Raw genomic sequence first — 15953 nt, forward strand, 5'->3', positions numbered from 1 at the left:
CTTTGTTTTTAAATCCTTAAAAAAGTCCATATTTTTTCTCTTAATTTCAGACCTGTCATTTTGCTTGGTCCTTTTCATTGCCATATGGATATTCTCAATAAAATTTCTATTGTTTAATAAAACACCCATTTAATATATTTTGAATTTCTATCCAATACTTAGGTCCTCTTTTTTTCCCCTATTTGAATGTTATTTTTTTCCTTACATAGATAGATCTTGTACATATTTTGACTTTTATCTGGTAAGTTCATTTGTGGAAATGTAAATTTCATTTAGGATGAATAATAGAACTGATAAAGTCCATGATTACAAAACTTTATGGTTAACTAAAGCAAAAAGTTTCCATAGCTAGTCCATTAGTGCACACTGACAAAACACTATCATGTTAGAATGAGACAGAACATTTTGTCGAGCCAAGCATTAAATATGCTACTATATTCAGATCCTGCTTTACATACCATATCATGTTGAGGCTGCAATGATAAGATTTTTTTCCACACTAATTTAATATAATATAGAAATTTGACAAGGCTGTTTCTTGTCCACCTATGATAGTTATTAATTAAATTTACTTTGAACTACATATAATGAATTGGATAATATATCTTTTTACATATAGAGTAATAGCATTTCTTTCTGACTAGTATATCAACAAAATCAAATAAATTATAGTAAATATATTATCCAAATTTGCACAATTCTTTAAAAATTCCTACATATGACTTTAATGAAAATGTTGCTAACATGGCACATTCAAATTATTTATTTGTCATGTATATGTATATATGTCACAGATATTATTAAATTTTTTACTATTCCATTTATGAATTTTTGTGTTATTTTTCATATACATATATATATACAGATGTATTAATATTCTCATCATACTTCATAGTATACAGATGATGAAATTTTTCAAATTTTAGTTTTATTTTCTATTAGCATATAAAAATTATATTTCACTATTGCATTACTCGAAAGTAATTTGTTTTCTCTCTCTCTCTCTCTCTCTTTCCCATCTTACTTCTCTCTCTTGTTCCCTGTATTAGTTCTATTTCCACTTGACTATCATATATGACCATTTGTCCCACGGATTCTCCTAGTGCCTCTTTTTCCTCTATGGGTCTCCTATCTAGTGTAATAATGTATCCCCATCTTTAATTTAGTTCCTGATATTTCAGTGATTTGAATGGGGTAGAAGTTTAATATCCTTCTAATTTTCCAGTTAATGAAAAGCTCTTTTTTTAACAATGAAATTATATATGATAGAATACTAGCACAATACTGTCTATGGAATGATCAGTGAGTTTAGAATGGGATTAAGTTCTCTGAAATGGTCTGAATGGTATTAAATTAGACACATCACAAAAATGTGTCATATTGTTACTTTTTACATCTTGGGAAATTGAAGTTTTACAATCATAAATATCTTGTTTAAGAATATGAAACAGAAAAATGATACAGCATTTTTAATTCAGAATTTTTAATTTTACTCCTGAAATTGTTATATTTATGAACATTTCACTTTTAATTCAGAATTTTTAATTTTACTCCTGAAATTCTTATATTTATGAACATTTCACTTAACAGTTTTTGAAAAGGTTTATCTGTGTATTTATTAATAAGTAGAAAAAGAAGCAACTTTTTTTATTTCAGTCATTATTAACCTTTGTTTAAAGCCACATTATATCAAATAGCTATTCAAAAGTTTTTGTCAAACATATTAAAAGTGTTTCTTCTGTGTAAGAATTGTCTTTTTCTCTAAAATTACTCAGTAAGGACAGAATTATCAACAGCACCCTGGTGCTGCTGGCTTGGAAGATGCTCAAAAGACAAGTTAATGGATCCCATACTCAAGTGTCTAAACTGGTGGATCACATTATTAGCATGCTGTTCTCAGTCATCAAAGACACTAATTTATTTTATCAGGAAGAAGGTTGAAGGATTGCTTCAGACAGAAATGAAGACATTTTTCTTAGATTTCTAAATAAAGTCTAATGCTTGTGTTTTTTTTATATTTTGTACTTGAAGAAATGTTAGAAATAAGTATTTAGTAATATTTACTACTTTATTTCTCTTTGAGATTTAAGACATTCAAACAAAAAAGTTGCAGAGTTGGTATTCCAGGAGAGTGAGAAAGCTTTATTGTTGTAGCTCAACATAATTGGAAGCCATCAATTTTCAGAAGACAATCTCATTAAGATGTTTCAATATACATAGCTAATAGCTTATCAGTAACAATAATTTATCACCTTTGAGTTCATAGGAATGTCTAAAACACAGGTTGTTTCCATAAAAACATGGTTATACTCTTTTGACTTGTGCTTCTACTTTCATTTATAAATGGTAAAATACTTTAACAGCTAAACACTGTGTTTCAGTGATTGTTGCATATGTTATAACTCTGTTTCTATTTTCTTTCCAGCATCTTGGAATTTTGGTTAGAATAAATCACGTTTTGTGGCTTGGGACAGTTGTAGGTACTGAAGACAAGGTTGGGTCTCTATAACACAGCTTTTCAGAAAATGTTTCATCATAACTCCAGAAGTGTGGATCTTCAGAGTCACCAGTGGAATTAATCACATTTTGTATGAAAATGCTCTTCTAGTAGGAGGTCCTGGCAACAAAGCATGGGTAGTTATTACAACAAGAAATAGAGCTAGAATTAAATAAATGTGTTTGCTGAGGCATTCATGATTTTTCAATACAGATAATACCAAGCTTTGCTATGTTACAAAGATTTCATGTGAAAACTAAAGTCTTCATAATTAATCATTTTTATTAACATCAACAATATCTGCATTACTTCATAGTTATCTAAGAGATATTATTTATAAAATTATAAAAATATAAGTAAAACTCAGACATAATGTCAGAAATGTATAATTTTTGGAAATGGGAAATAAAGCATTTCAAACATTATTATTATTATTATTATTATTATCTAATTTATGAAAACAAGATGTTAAAATAAATATGACAAGAAATATATGTTTCAAAGTAATGGGTTCTACCATTAAAACCAGTTCATATAGACATGTGAAGTATTCAGTGACACAAGGTCCATTCACAGATCAGAAAGCTTTTCTACTTTAATTTTGGATGTGATATTATGGTATATCATAATTATCTTACTCAAGGACTTGTGTTGAGGAGTAATCTCCACCCTCGGGCTTGCTTTACCAAACTGTCAACAGATATTAGTAGATATGGTACTTAGTCAAATTTTTCATCTTATAGTCAAATTTGACCTCTACTTATGAAAATGCATTTCTAAGTCATTCCATTTACTTTTGGTTATGTTATTAAGGTCTTTCTCCATCTGAAAAAATTTTGGAGTCCTCTGAGCTTTACCAGGCATATTCAAAGAATGTGCAGTTCTCATCCTCCCCACACTCAAATGTGCAGCATCATTTCCCTTTGAGAAGAGTTAATGGAAACATAACTTGACATTATAACTGTGGACATCTGTCTGTGTTTACACTCATCTGAGATTAATGCAGAAAATGTCAAAGAAAGAATGCAGGGGAAAAATTGTGTATCTTTCAGCTTTACTTTCATTGCCTTGCTCAAAGGGATGTAAAAGACGTTGTGCGTCTTGTGTGGCAAGGACTTAACTAATGGATTTATAAAGCAAACAGAGCTGAGGGAAATGTTTTATTGCTCCATTCTGGCCATATGGAATTTTGTTCTCTTGTTATTGTTGTTTGTGCTGTTGTTGTTTAAATGACTCTTGATTTGAAATGTCTGGAATTTAACTAAAACTTGGATTCATATCAACACAAAACTTTGTTTTAAAACATCCTATATTTTTCTTATTCTCCTGCCAAGAAAAAGGAGTCACACATGTTTGGATAGTGTTGGGTAGACAGCACTGAAAAAATTTAAAAAGTAAAGTAGTTAAAAAAAAAAAACTTTATTATTTATATCGATTTAAAGTAAAAAAAAAAAAGAGTATATGAAATATTTTGACGGAAAAGCTCAAGTATGTGGTAGTTTTTCATTTTTCTCAAAGCAAATCATACCTTTCTTCAGCTAATGCATTTTTCATTCATAGTACTTAAGTATTGAATTATGTCCCTTTCTTCTATACTACAATCTTATTTTGTTTCATTTAAATATACTTTTCCTGTAGTGGTTCATAGTATATATTGTACTCTTTACTTTTATTTTCCAAATGAATTCACCACTCATTGAATTATTTGTACTATTCTTAATGGTTTTCCTCTAGCCAGAAAATCTTATTTAAAATATATATTCTTAGAAGCCTGCAATCTGTCTCTCTGTCTTTCTCTCCCACACACACCCATACAAACACACACACACACACACACACACACACACACACACACACACACACATACGAGAGGGTAGCATGTTCACAATTTTCACATTTGTGCATGTGCATGAGTGTTTAAGTACACATGCCTGCATGTATCTGTGTAAGTGGAATCAAGAGGTCAAATGCAAGCATCTATCTAAAAAGCTTTCCATCTTTGCAAGATGCATTCATTTTACTAACTCAGCCAGACCTTCAGAGTATAATTTGTCTCCTCATAGATGCTAATTTAGTAACTGTAATAAACTTCTTTGTTTAGCTGAGTGCTGAGGAAAACAGTGGAATGTAACCTTTTTTTATTCCTGTAATAAAACCCACTCACATCTTCAAGAGTACCATATTTACATTTTCATTCAATAATACAATTTAATATTAATAGTTTATTTTTCTGTTTTTAGACTATTTTGTTGATTTCCTCATGCCCAACTACATTAACTCTCTTAATTCTGCCCCACAGAAGCATGTAGTTTCCTTACCTAACTCACCTCTCCTGGTTGCAAAGGAGATTCTCTAAGATAATATCTATTGTTCACATTTCTGAGTCTGTCTCCAAACATCTGCTTAACAGTTTGGGCATGCTGGTGAGTGCTAAAGACAGTATAGAAGCATCAACTATAGATAAATTTTAAATGCTCTTATTAAATAAAATCATGGAACCAGATAAAGGGGTGAAAGCCTGAGAGAGAGCAGAAGTACAAAGAGCCTACAACTAACCTCACCTCACAAACTCTGCAGCTTCCAAATGAGAGATAATTCCTGTCTGCCCACGCCTATATGCCTTGCTGTTCTGCATTTTCATTTGCTCTCTCTGTCCAGCTACATCACTTCCTCTTCCTGCCCAGGTCTGTCACTACCTGTCTGTCTATACAGACCTCCAAACCTCCATGGTTAACTAGTGTTGGAATTTAAGGCATGTGCCACCACACCTGGCTCTATTTCCAGTGTGGCCTTGAACTTACATAGATCCAGACAGATCCTGCCTGCCAAATGATAGGATTAAAGGCATGTGCTATCATTGCCTGACTTCTTTGTTTATTTATAATGGCTGTTCCTATTCCTCTGATCTCCAGGCAAGCTTTATTACAGCACAAATAAAATATCACCACATTTCAGCATAAATAAAATATCACCACATTTCTCATTTTTCTAATACAAATTAAAAAATAAAAAAGTTATAACTAAGAAAACCTATATGCAATAAGTTTAGTAACTATATACTATACATACAAGAAATAAATATATCAATAATGTCTAGTCCATTAGCATTTGACAAATTCAGAGAAAATATTCCATTATTTATCCGATTTTTGGTGAGTGCAAATTGTACCTAATTCATTTTCTATCCCATCTTGTATTACCAACAGAAAATTGTCTTATGATGTCTTTCAATCTTACACACTTAACACCTCTTAGTGAGCTTCTTTTCTGAATTTCTTAACAAGGAACACTGTAACTATAACTATCATTTTCAACTCCCTCAGAGACCTGAAAAGGAAATAATATTACCTAGTAAAACAAGAAGTGTGAACAAGTGACTTCCAAAAAATGAGTTATGACAGAAACAGCCAGCTGCCTGGACAGTCACCCGAGGTTTCTCTGCTCATTGGGGTATTATCTTCAGCCTACAGACTTAGTGTATCTGACAGACTCATTTGTGAAGCAGGATGTACACAAAGTCTACAGCTTGACTTCACATTTGGTGTGAATATTCCATGTACCAGATAAACTTGAATTCCACCAGTGTCCTGTCATGATTCAGGATTTTAAATTCTGGAAATTGCTGATGTTTTTGGAATTCAGCTTCCTATTCTTCTCAGCTTGTGGGTGGTTTAATCTCCTTTATTAAATGCCAGTCTACCATTGAGAGACCAGACTCCATCAGCCTAGATACTCCTCCAAGAATAACTGCTCCAGCTACTGTTCCACTGCACACCAGGAGCCATCAGCCCACTGCCTGTTCAGCTACCTTTGAAAGAAGGGGCACTGTACCTTTTCCAGGTTGCAAAGCCACTTCAGCGATGGTGCCATATTGTCCTGGCTTCAGAGGACGCCTGTTGCCAAAGCTGCAAACCACAATTGTCTTGGCAAGGATTGGTAGTCCCTTGTTTTGTGTCCTGCTTGTCCAATTTGAACAGCATACGGTCATTCTAGATTTTTGGAAGTTGCTTACAGTTCATTTCCTATTTACTTAGGTAATATTATACCCTTCTGAGGTCTTTGATCTAGTTGAAGACTAGATAGTTACAATTATAATTTTCTTTGGTTATGATAAAAGATAAATTAGATATGAAATTTTAGACTCACAAATATAAGATCGAATATTTTCTTTTATTTTGTGAAATACAAATAGACTAGATATTGTAAATGTAATTCTTGTTTGATAACTTTTCCATTATATGTAATTTTCTATGTTAAAGCTTTCCTTTTTGATTAGACAGAAAAGGGAAAGTGCTGTGGAATGTCATTCTGTATGCTGTGAATGCGTGTTGCTCTGATTGTTTGATAGATAAAATGCTGATTGGCCAGTAGCCAGGCAGGAAGTCAAGGCAGGATAAGCAGACAAGGAGAATTCTGGGAAGAGGAAGGCTGAGTCATGAGTTACCTACCAGACACAGAGGAAGCAAGATAACAAGGCAGAACTGAAAAAAGGCACCAAGCCACATGGCTACACATAGATAAGAATTATGGATTAATTTAAGTGTAAGAGCTAGTCAGTAATAAGTCTGAGCTAATGGCCACATAGTTCATAATTAATATAAGCCTCTGTATGTTTATTTGGGTCTGAGCAGCTGTGGACTGGATGGAAAACAGGAAAACTTCCAACTACAATCAACCTCACCTAGGAACTTTCTTCTTGAGTTAGGACATCTGAACTGTATCCCAAAATTTTTAATTAGAATTTTTAATGATAATGTTTTTAATATATTTAAAAGTTCATGATTCATAGACCTTTAGCAGGAGTTGAGATAAAATTCCTTACAAAATTGTAAAATATTTCAAATGATGTAGGGATCCTGGTCCTCCAGCTACCCACTACCGCAAGATGACCCCCCCAACCCAACACCTTTCTGTGTGTGTATCAGAAGACAACCTCAAGTGACATCCTGCTGACATATTGTAGTGGTTTGAAAGAAAATGTCCCCCTAGGCTCATAGGGACTGGCACTATCAAGATGTGTGGCCAGTTTGGAATAGTTGTGTTGTTGTTGGAAGAAATGTCACTGGAGTGGGCTTTGAGGTCTCAGTCTCATCATGCTGCCTTCAGATCCAACTCTTTCTCCAGCACCATGTCAGCCACCTGACTCCATGCTTTCTAGAATGAAGATAATGAACTGAACCTCTGATATGTAAGCCAGCTGCATTTAATTGTTATATGAGTTTACATGGTCATGGTGTCTCTTCATAGCAACAGAAACCCTAACTAAGACACACAGTTTTCTTTTTCTTAAGTACATTTTAAGGAATATTTTATTATTGGCCAAGAACTTACAAGAAGGCTTGACTGGGTGACAAGTGAAGGCAAGGAAATGGTCCCTGTTCCTTTCTATCTCTTAGATGATTCAACATGCCGTATAGAGACATGTACCAGATAATAGAGAATAGTTCTAAATATTTCCTTCTGTCCCCTTAAATGAATCAACACACTACATAGAGACATGTACCAGAAAATAGAGAATGTCTCTATTTTTTTTTCTTTTCAAGAAAGTCCCTTATAATTCTGTATTTATCCTTCTGCTCAAATCAATAACAGTTGATATATCTGAGAGTCAGCTTTTTCTCATGTCATTCTTGCATATTACTATGGTTGTGGCAAATACAGAATCTAAGAGAATAAGTACACTGCTTTGTTGCATATAATCAAGTGATTCTATATCCTATTTCATAGATACTTACTTAACCATGCTTATTGTTGCTTTATTCTCAGTGGCTAGACAATGTAGTCAGTCTTAATGTCTATCAATAGATTAATAAATAGTGAAAATATTAAACTTTTTAATCCAAATATTTTCAACTCTAGAGAAAAAGAGATAATGAAATCCACAGGTAAATTTGTGTTACAAAAAAATAAGGCACAGAATGGAAATACTGTACGTTCTGTCTTATATGTAGACTGTTGCTTCAAATTTTTTGATTTGTGTGTTCAATCAGTAGTACCTATAAAAGTAAGGGAACTAAGGAGGGCCATTGTGGTGAGGGAAGCCTTAAAGTTGTCAGGGTAGCAAAACATAGATGATATGTAAACAGAGTCAATTTGTGGGCAAGGGGAATAGAAAATTTGAACAGTAATAGATTTGGGGCCTTGTGTAAAAGGAGGCAGGAAATGGTTAATCAAAATTAAATATGTATGCAAAAACCATACAGAAACTTACTACTTAGTAAACCAGATTTAAAATATAATTTAAAAAGGAGACTTAGTAGGAAGTTAGTCAGAATGTCTGAACAATGATTGTCTGAATACATAAAAGTTCTGTTTCAAAATATGTAAAAAAAAAAGTACCTATAATGCTGTAACTCTCAACATATGATGCTTTTTAACTTGTTTGCTGTTTTGTTTTGTTTGCAAGGTTTCATTTTGTAACAAGCAGTAGTTAATGCAGAGATTCACATCTGGCAAAAGTGCTGAGAAACAGTAACATTGACTACTAGACCATATATTATTCATGTGTATCAGTACTGGTTATAATTGATCAAGTACTCAGGGAACATCAGAGAAGAGTAATGCATTGAAAGAGTTCTGTGACATGGCATGTCAGTCTACAGTATAACATTTATTTGAAAAGGAGCTTATTCACTCTGCACATGTTTGTAGCCTTGTTTACCTCATACAGGCAAAGTCTCCCAGAATTCTGTAGCTGAAAGTTTTCCTGTATCCTGCCTGGTCCACAGCCGCTCAGAACCAAGTAAACACACAGAGGTTTATATTAATTAAAACTGCTCAGCCATTAGCTCAGGCTTATGACTGACTAGTTCTTACTCTTAAACTCAGTCCATTTCTGTTCATCTATATGTTGCCATGTGTTCCTTGGCTTTACCTGTGTGCCATTACATGCTGCTCCCTGGACAGTGGGCTGGCATCTCCTGACTCAGCCTTCCTCTTCCCAGAATTCTCCTTGTCTGCTTATCCTGCCTGTACTTCCTGCCTGGCTACAGAAGCATTATCCCACAGTAGAATTCCACTCCAATATAACATTGAGAACATTGTATACCATGCAAAGATATAGAATCTCTTAATCTCTCTCTCTCTCTCTCTCTCTCTCTCTCTCTTTCTCTCTCTCTCTCTCTCTCTCTCTCTCTCTCTCTCTCACACACACACACACACACACACACACACACACACACACACACACACACATCTTTCCTCTTTGGGAGTATGTGTCACTCTTCCACAGGTTAATGTTCATAGAGTCCATAGATAGTGTATGTTTTTGAGACATGAGCAGAGCATAGACCAAATTACAGTCTCTACCATGATTAGTGCACTGGTAACAGACAATTAAGTCCAGTGCAGTTAGTAAAATGTCATGACTTCATTCTCAGTTCAGGTAATCAATAAACCACATTTCTCTCATTTATAATTTGATTCTCAATAATCTTTTTAATTATGATTTTGTGATAAGGTCACAAAAACGATAATTAATACTCTACACTATGGAAAGAGAAAAGTAGGAAACATCAGAGTGATTCCACCCTGTTTTAAAATGATTTATTTTGTTATGATATTAAAAGAAGTCCTTAACTTGATTATGTGCTCTTTGATTTCCTTTATCTTTTTAAAGATTGCCTTTCTTTTATTCTTTTTGAATAAAGAAAATAAAATCTGACTTTGAGTCAGAAAGTGACAAATACTTCTCCTCATACATGAAATGATCAAAACCAAATATTTCCTCTATGTCCCATGTACTTAGCTTCAGGGTAACTAGCACCAAAATTGCTGAGTCTCCCCAGAATTGTTTTGTCTTGATATCTGGCACATTCTCCCTGGCATGCCCCATTAAATAGGTAGATATGTTTAAGGAGAGATGTCAGCTGTGATTTAATGACTGGGTTTCTATCTTCCAGCATGTCCTGACAACTCATAAGTGCTTACAACTTAGACTTCATGCCTTTCAAAATGTATTTGTCTGTGACTAAATTATTTTGCAATCGCATGGCTTCTATGAGTACAGGCTTTCTCTTGTTTCTGTTTGTTAGATAAGTTCTCTGACAACGTCCTTAAAGAGAAGAGATAAAAAAAGAGAACTACAAAGTCCAAGTGTATTTCAGTTATGCTTCCTAAATCTACAGACTGTGAATGGCATTATATTCTTATGTTTGTGTTTTGGCATCACTTTAAATATGTTAAAGAATTTACAGAAACACTGGGAGGAGTTAAACATTTTATATTTAGTGGTACTGTGATATTTTCTATTCTATTTATATTTTTTCAGTATAATTTCTTCAAGTGAATCATTTTGCTTACTATACTTGGCCAATAAAGGCTCTGTAATTATATTATATAATGTTTTAATTAAAAAGTTGAATAAATCTAGCATATAACTATAAATTATTCTAATGATCCTATTAAGATTTTTATCATTAATATGTGCTTTAGAATGTAAAGATCATTTAATAACTCTACTAAAATTTGAAATAAATAATGGACAGAAGCAAGACTATTATTTTGGTTCTAATGGAATAGTATTTTTCTCATTATAATTAATGTTTATTGTTATTAATTTTAATTTTATTAAATAGTACAATAGATTTCACTTTTTAAAATGAATTACTCATTTTTGCACAAATTCTGAAAGAAAATACTAATTTAAGACAACATTTTGTTCACATGCAAAAAACAGTGATATTTAAAAACATGGATGATGACCTTTGCCTGGAGAAATCATAAGCCCTACAACTATTATTTTGCTAAAGGAATATAGTCTTATGTTGCCTTCTGTATGAATATCCTTATTCCCTTAGACTAAAGCAGCTATTCTTGCTCCTCAGTGGTGATTAATACAGAAAACTGAAATTCATCAAGATGCACAGAATTAGTGGCTTTGAATTTCTCAGTCTTGAGTTGAAGATGTCTGTTACATCCTGTCCTCCTCACTTCACATACTATATAGTTTTCAGAGACAAGGGGGCATAGTGGGACGAAAAGAGTGAGTGGAGAGGAGGGAAGAGGAGGGCAAGGGAAGGAATACAGGCAATTACAGCTAAAAATAAAGAATAAATGAGAAGTCATAGAGAAACCTGCTACAGTAGAAACCTATTCATTGGATGTTTAGGAGAATTACCAAATAAAGGGAGACAAAGCCCCAGATCAATATCTCTTGCCTCAAAATGAAATCTCTAGTGCCTGATGTGACTTAAATCTAATTGAAATATTAGTCAAAGGGGCCTTATGTTAGGAAAACCCCAAATAACTCAGGCTATGGAGAAGGCTGTGTGTTGCTTTATGCAAACAGACAGTAAAGACCTATTGCTGGAGACAACACCTACATCTCTTACTGAACGTGAAGGAGTTGAACTGGTCCCTAACTGAATCCTTCACCCTTACTGACTGCACTCTACCAGAGAAGAAAGAAAGCAGAGGAGCATGGCCAAGATCAACAAAACAAGTGACATCTTATTCTATTGAGGATGTTGGGTAAGGAGAACACTCATCCATTTCTATGTAATGGTGACCTGCCTGCATGATACACAGCTGCAATAGAGTCATAAAATTTGTGAGAATAACCAGCCACTGTTTTAAGACCCACTGTGTGAGATGGAACTCATGCCTGACACTGCTCAGGTGGCCATGAAGCTGGTACTACACAGTCCATGAACATGGAGAAAAGCAAACTCTTCTTTTCTGTTACAGAAAGTTAGTGTTGAAATTACTCATAATGACATGGTCCTATTCTCATAGATCAATCTTTCATTCAGGTATCATCAGAGAAGCTTGTACCTCCTATAGATGGGAGCAAATACAGAGATCCACAAGCAGGAAATGTGCAGAGAACTAGCAACTTAAAACACCACTCCTAAACGTAATGTCTCCATCAAACCTCTTCCATAAGAGTCCCAAAACTCTGCAAAAGGTGAGGCCAATATAATGTAAGAGTCAGTGGTAATGGAAGACACCAAGAAAACAATACGTTCCAGCCACAACAGGACTAACACACATGAAATCGCAGATATGATATGGCAACATGCAGGGAGCCTGCATGAGACAAGCCCCAGCACAGAGAAGGAGGAGTGAATATGAGCTCCTATCCCTAACCCAGATACTAGCTGTGACTGATAACCACTTGAAAAGGAAAAATTATTTTACTCCTATGCAATTTTATTGGAGATACAAACTACACTTAAGGGTAAGTCTAATACCTAGCCAGAGATGGCCAACTCAAAATGCACTCAATGGTACTTTTGAAGAAATATTTTGTCCCATAATGCATTGTCTGGTTATTTGTTTACCAGATTGGTCCTTTCCTTATATATTACAATTTCTGGGGAAAATTTTGTAGAAATTTAACATCATCAAAATTAATACTACAGACACCCTCGTTCAGTATATTTTCAAACATAAGCACATACTCTACTTCAACACAAGGAGTTTGCAGCTTTTGTAAAAATAACATAATAGTAGCGATTATTTAAACTGTAATGGTGCTTGTCAACAACATGCAGAGAAGTAAATTCACTAATGTGCTCTGACAGATCAGGGAGGCACTGGACTCACACAAGTGGAGAGTGTAATCTGCCTGGATTATGAGGGTTTGTGATATTTCTTTTCAGTTCATAGTTGTATTGTGAATGTGACCATAAGCTTGAGAGTGACAAGGACAGGATCAATTTCTATTAGATATCCTAATGAAAATATGATTAGCAAAAATCTCCCCCCATAATCAGCTAATTATTATTCCCAGCTGTGGCAACAGAGCAGGTTAATTCTGGAGACATATAGGTTTCAATGAACATCAATCAGATTAGTTCCACTAATTTAATTCATGAGCCATCTCTCAAAGTGGTGTACTAGTGGATGAGTTTGAAAAAATATTCAGATTCCTAGAAAGGTCATATAGTAAATAACATGAAATAAAAATTTTAAGTTTAATTTCTATTATTTTTGTTCTTTATGTAAATTAAAAAGCACAGCAATTATTAATTGTATAGTTGGTTATTATCTATACTATTGCAAAGCATGGAACCAACTTTTCTATAAATAAAACATCTAAGAAACTTGCAGGCCCATGTGATTACTTCTCCGGGGATTCAGATATACTGCAGAGCTGTGAATTTCAGTTTGACATTCATCTTCTAAGCCTCAGAATTTCACAATTGGAAGGTGTATATTTTTCAGCATTAAGGAAGATGTAGCTTTTTGTTTACTTTTAAAAATTGTCTAAATAAAAAAAATGTGGAATTTCCCTCTTTGGTGTGCTTGACGAAATGATATGATTATAAACAAATGATAATAAACAAAGCTAATGATAGGAAATAGATGATGACAGTTTGTAACTTCTGGGAGCCTCATTTCTTTGCTTTGTAGGCATCTTAGAGGTACTTCTCTTCATCTAATTCAGAGCATTTGATTAAGTGTCCACTGCTGCCATGCTTTCTGTGAGCTCCCTTAGGATTTCTTGGTGCTAAAAGTTGTTCTGTGTTAAAATTTAATGTAGAATACTGTAACAGCTAAAATACAGGAGTATGTTTGAAACTGAGTCATAGGCCAGTTACTTAAATAATTAATTTCCGTATTTTGGAGTAAGAATTTTCCAGATTAAAGTTTTCACTTTGATATTACTTTTTCTTATATTGATTTGTGAAGATACTCATTAATTTCACTCTATATTTACATGTCAAAGATGCACTCCCAATAATTACAGGGTATACAATAATATAAACACAACTTTATTATAACTTTTCCTTTGCTTAAAGTTGGATAAAATATTGACTTTCTATATCACAGTATGTTTACGTATAAACTGTCTTCTATTTTCTGAAACTGAGGATTTATGTCCTTGAACTATAACCCTTCATATCTCCCAATCTCATCCTTAGCAGGAAAATGTTTTTCTTATGTGTCATTCAGGGTACAGTCCTTCATAGGCATTTGTTCCTGATTGAGCAGATCTCCTGTCATATACCTTGACGTTTCAGAAATAGTCACGTTCCCTTGTGGTAGCATCACAACATAATATTTATTCTACCAAAATTTAGAATATTAGACGGTGGATTTCTTGTATTTTCTCTGTTCAAGTGAAATAATGAGTGAAGAAAGGGGGAGAGACAGCTTAGCCTGTCAATTAACCAAAACCTAAGAAACCAAGAAGCAAAACGCTAAAACCTTCTGTGTGTTTTTTCTAACCTTAGGAACTGTGTAAAACTAGGTAAGTTATTTAATATTTTTCTTTCTTCTGTCTCTTCACATTCTAAAATTAATGTATAGAACTTTAAAAGCATTAACATCCAATCAAAACTTTAAAGTGTAATAAATTGCTTTGTAAAATAATATAATATAGCCTACCCTATTTTCCAGTTTGCAGTAGGCAGTTTTATTGTTTTGTTCTTATAAAATAAGAATTTCAATTTTTTATTGAAAATAGTTTCTTCTCTCAAATGATACTTCCTACCCAGAGTTTCTTCTCCCTCCACTCCTTCCAGATATCACCCACCTCACCTCTCTTCCAGATCCGCTCTCCCTCTGTTTCCTCTTGCCAAAAGAGCAGGTCTCCGAGACGTGACAGTCAAACAGACAAAACAAGATACAAAAGGACAAGGCAAAAGCCCTCCTACTGAAGCTGGACAAGGCAACCCAACAGGTGACAAAGGGTCCAAAGAGCAGGCAAAGGAGTCAGACCTGTGCTTGCCCCATTTTAAAGCAAAAATATATTCAATTAAAAAATATTCATCGATGCCAAAGTCTGTGTGCTATTTTGAACAGCAAACTGAGGAAACAAATTTGATTCTAGTTCATAATTACTCCAAGAAAATTTGTCAGAAATGGTCAACTGAGTCCCCAAATTTTAAACACATAACTAAGTAATAATTATTGTTCTCTTTACATAAAACAAAACAGAACAAGAATTTGTGGCTGAATCCTCTAATGGACTGACAATGTCTCTTCATGAGAAAGACATAATGTGAATGTAATCTCCACTTTTTCAATGAATATGCAATGCTCTGCAATCTATGGAAATTTGATATTTTTCAGAAGGAACATTTTATTCAGTCACATAATATTTTATATTTTACCCTATAACCTTCATCATATTTCTTTAGGAATAGCCAGCAGGAATACTGCCAGAAATATTTATAATATTTTAAATAAATGAAAGATTTAGTTTTATTCACAAGTTCTAGAATTTTCTTCACAAGTTCATGTTTTGTGTGTGTAAGTGCATTCATGTGTATGCAAATGCATATGTTCAGTTATGCATGCCCAGGTGTTCCATGCTTTCATGTAGAAGCCAGAGTACAATATCAGATGTTGTTCCTCAGACACTATCCACTGTGATTACTGGCATAGAATCTCTCACTGGCACAGAATTTGCTAATTAGGCTGGGCCTGCTGGTCGGCGAGCTGAAGGGATCTACTTGTATCTCTCTCCCTAGCAAGGGGCTACAGCAAACCAAACCCGGCTTTC

The sequence above is a fragment of the Peromyscus californicus genome, unplaced genomic scaffold, assembly GCF_007827085.1.
Source record: "Peromyscus californicus insignis strain IS unplaced genomic scaffold, ASM782708v3 Scaffold_12__1_contigs__length_115047231, whole genome shotgun sequence".
NCBI lineage: Eukaryota > Metazoa > Chordata > Mammalia > Rodentia > Cricetidae > Peromyscus > Peromyscus californicus.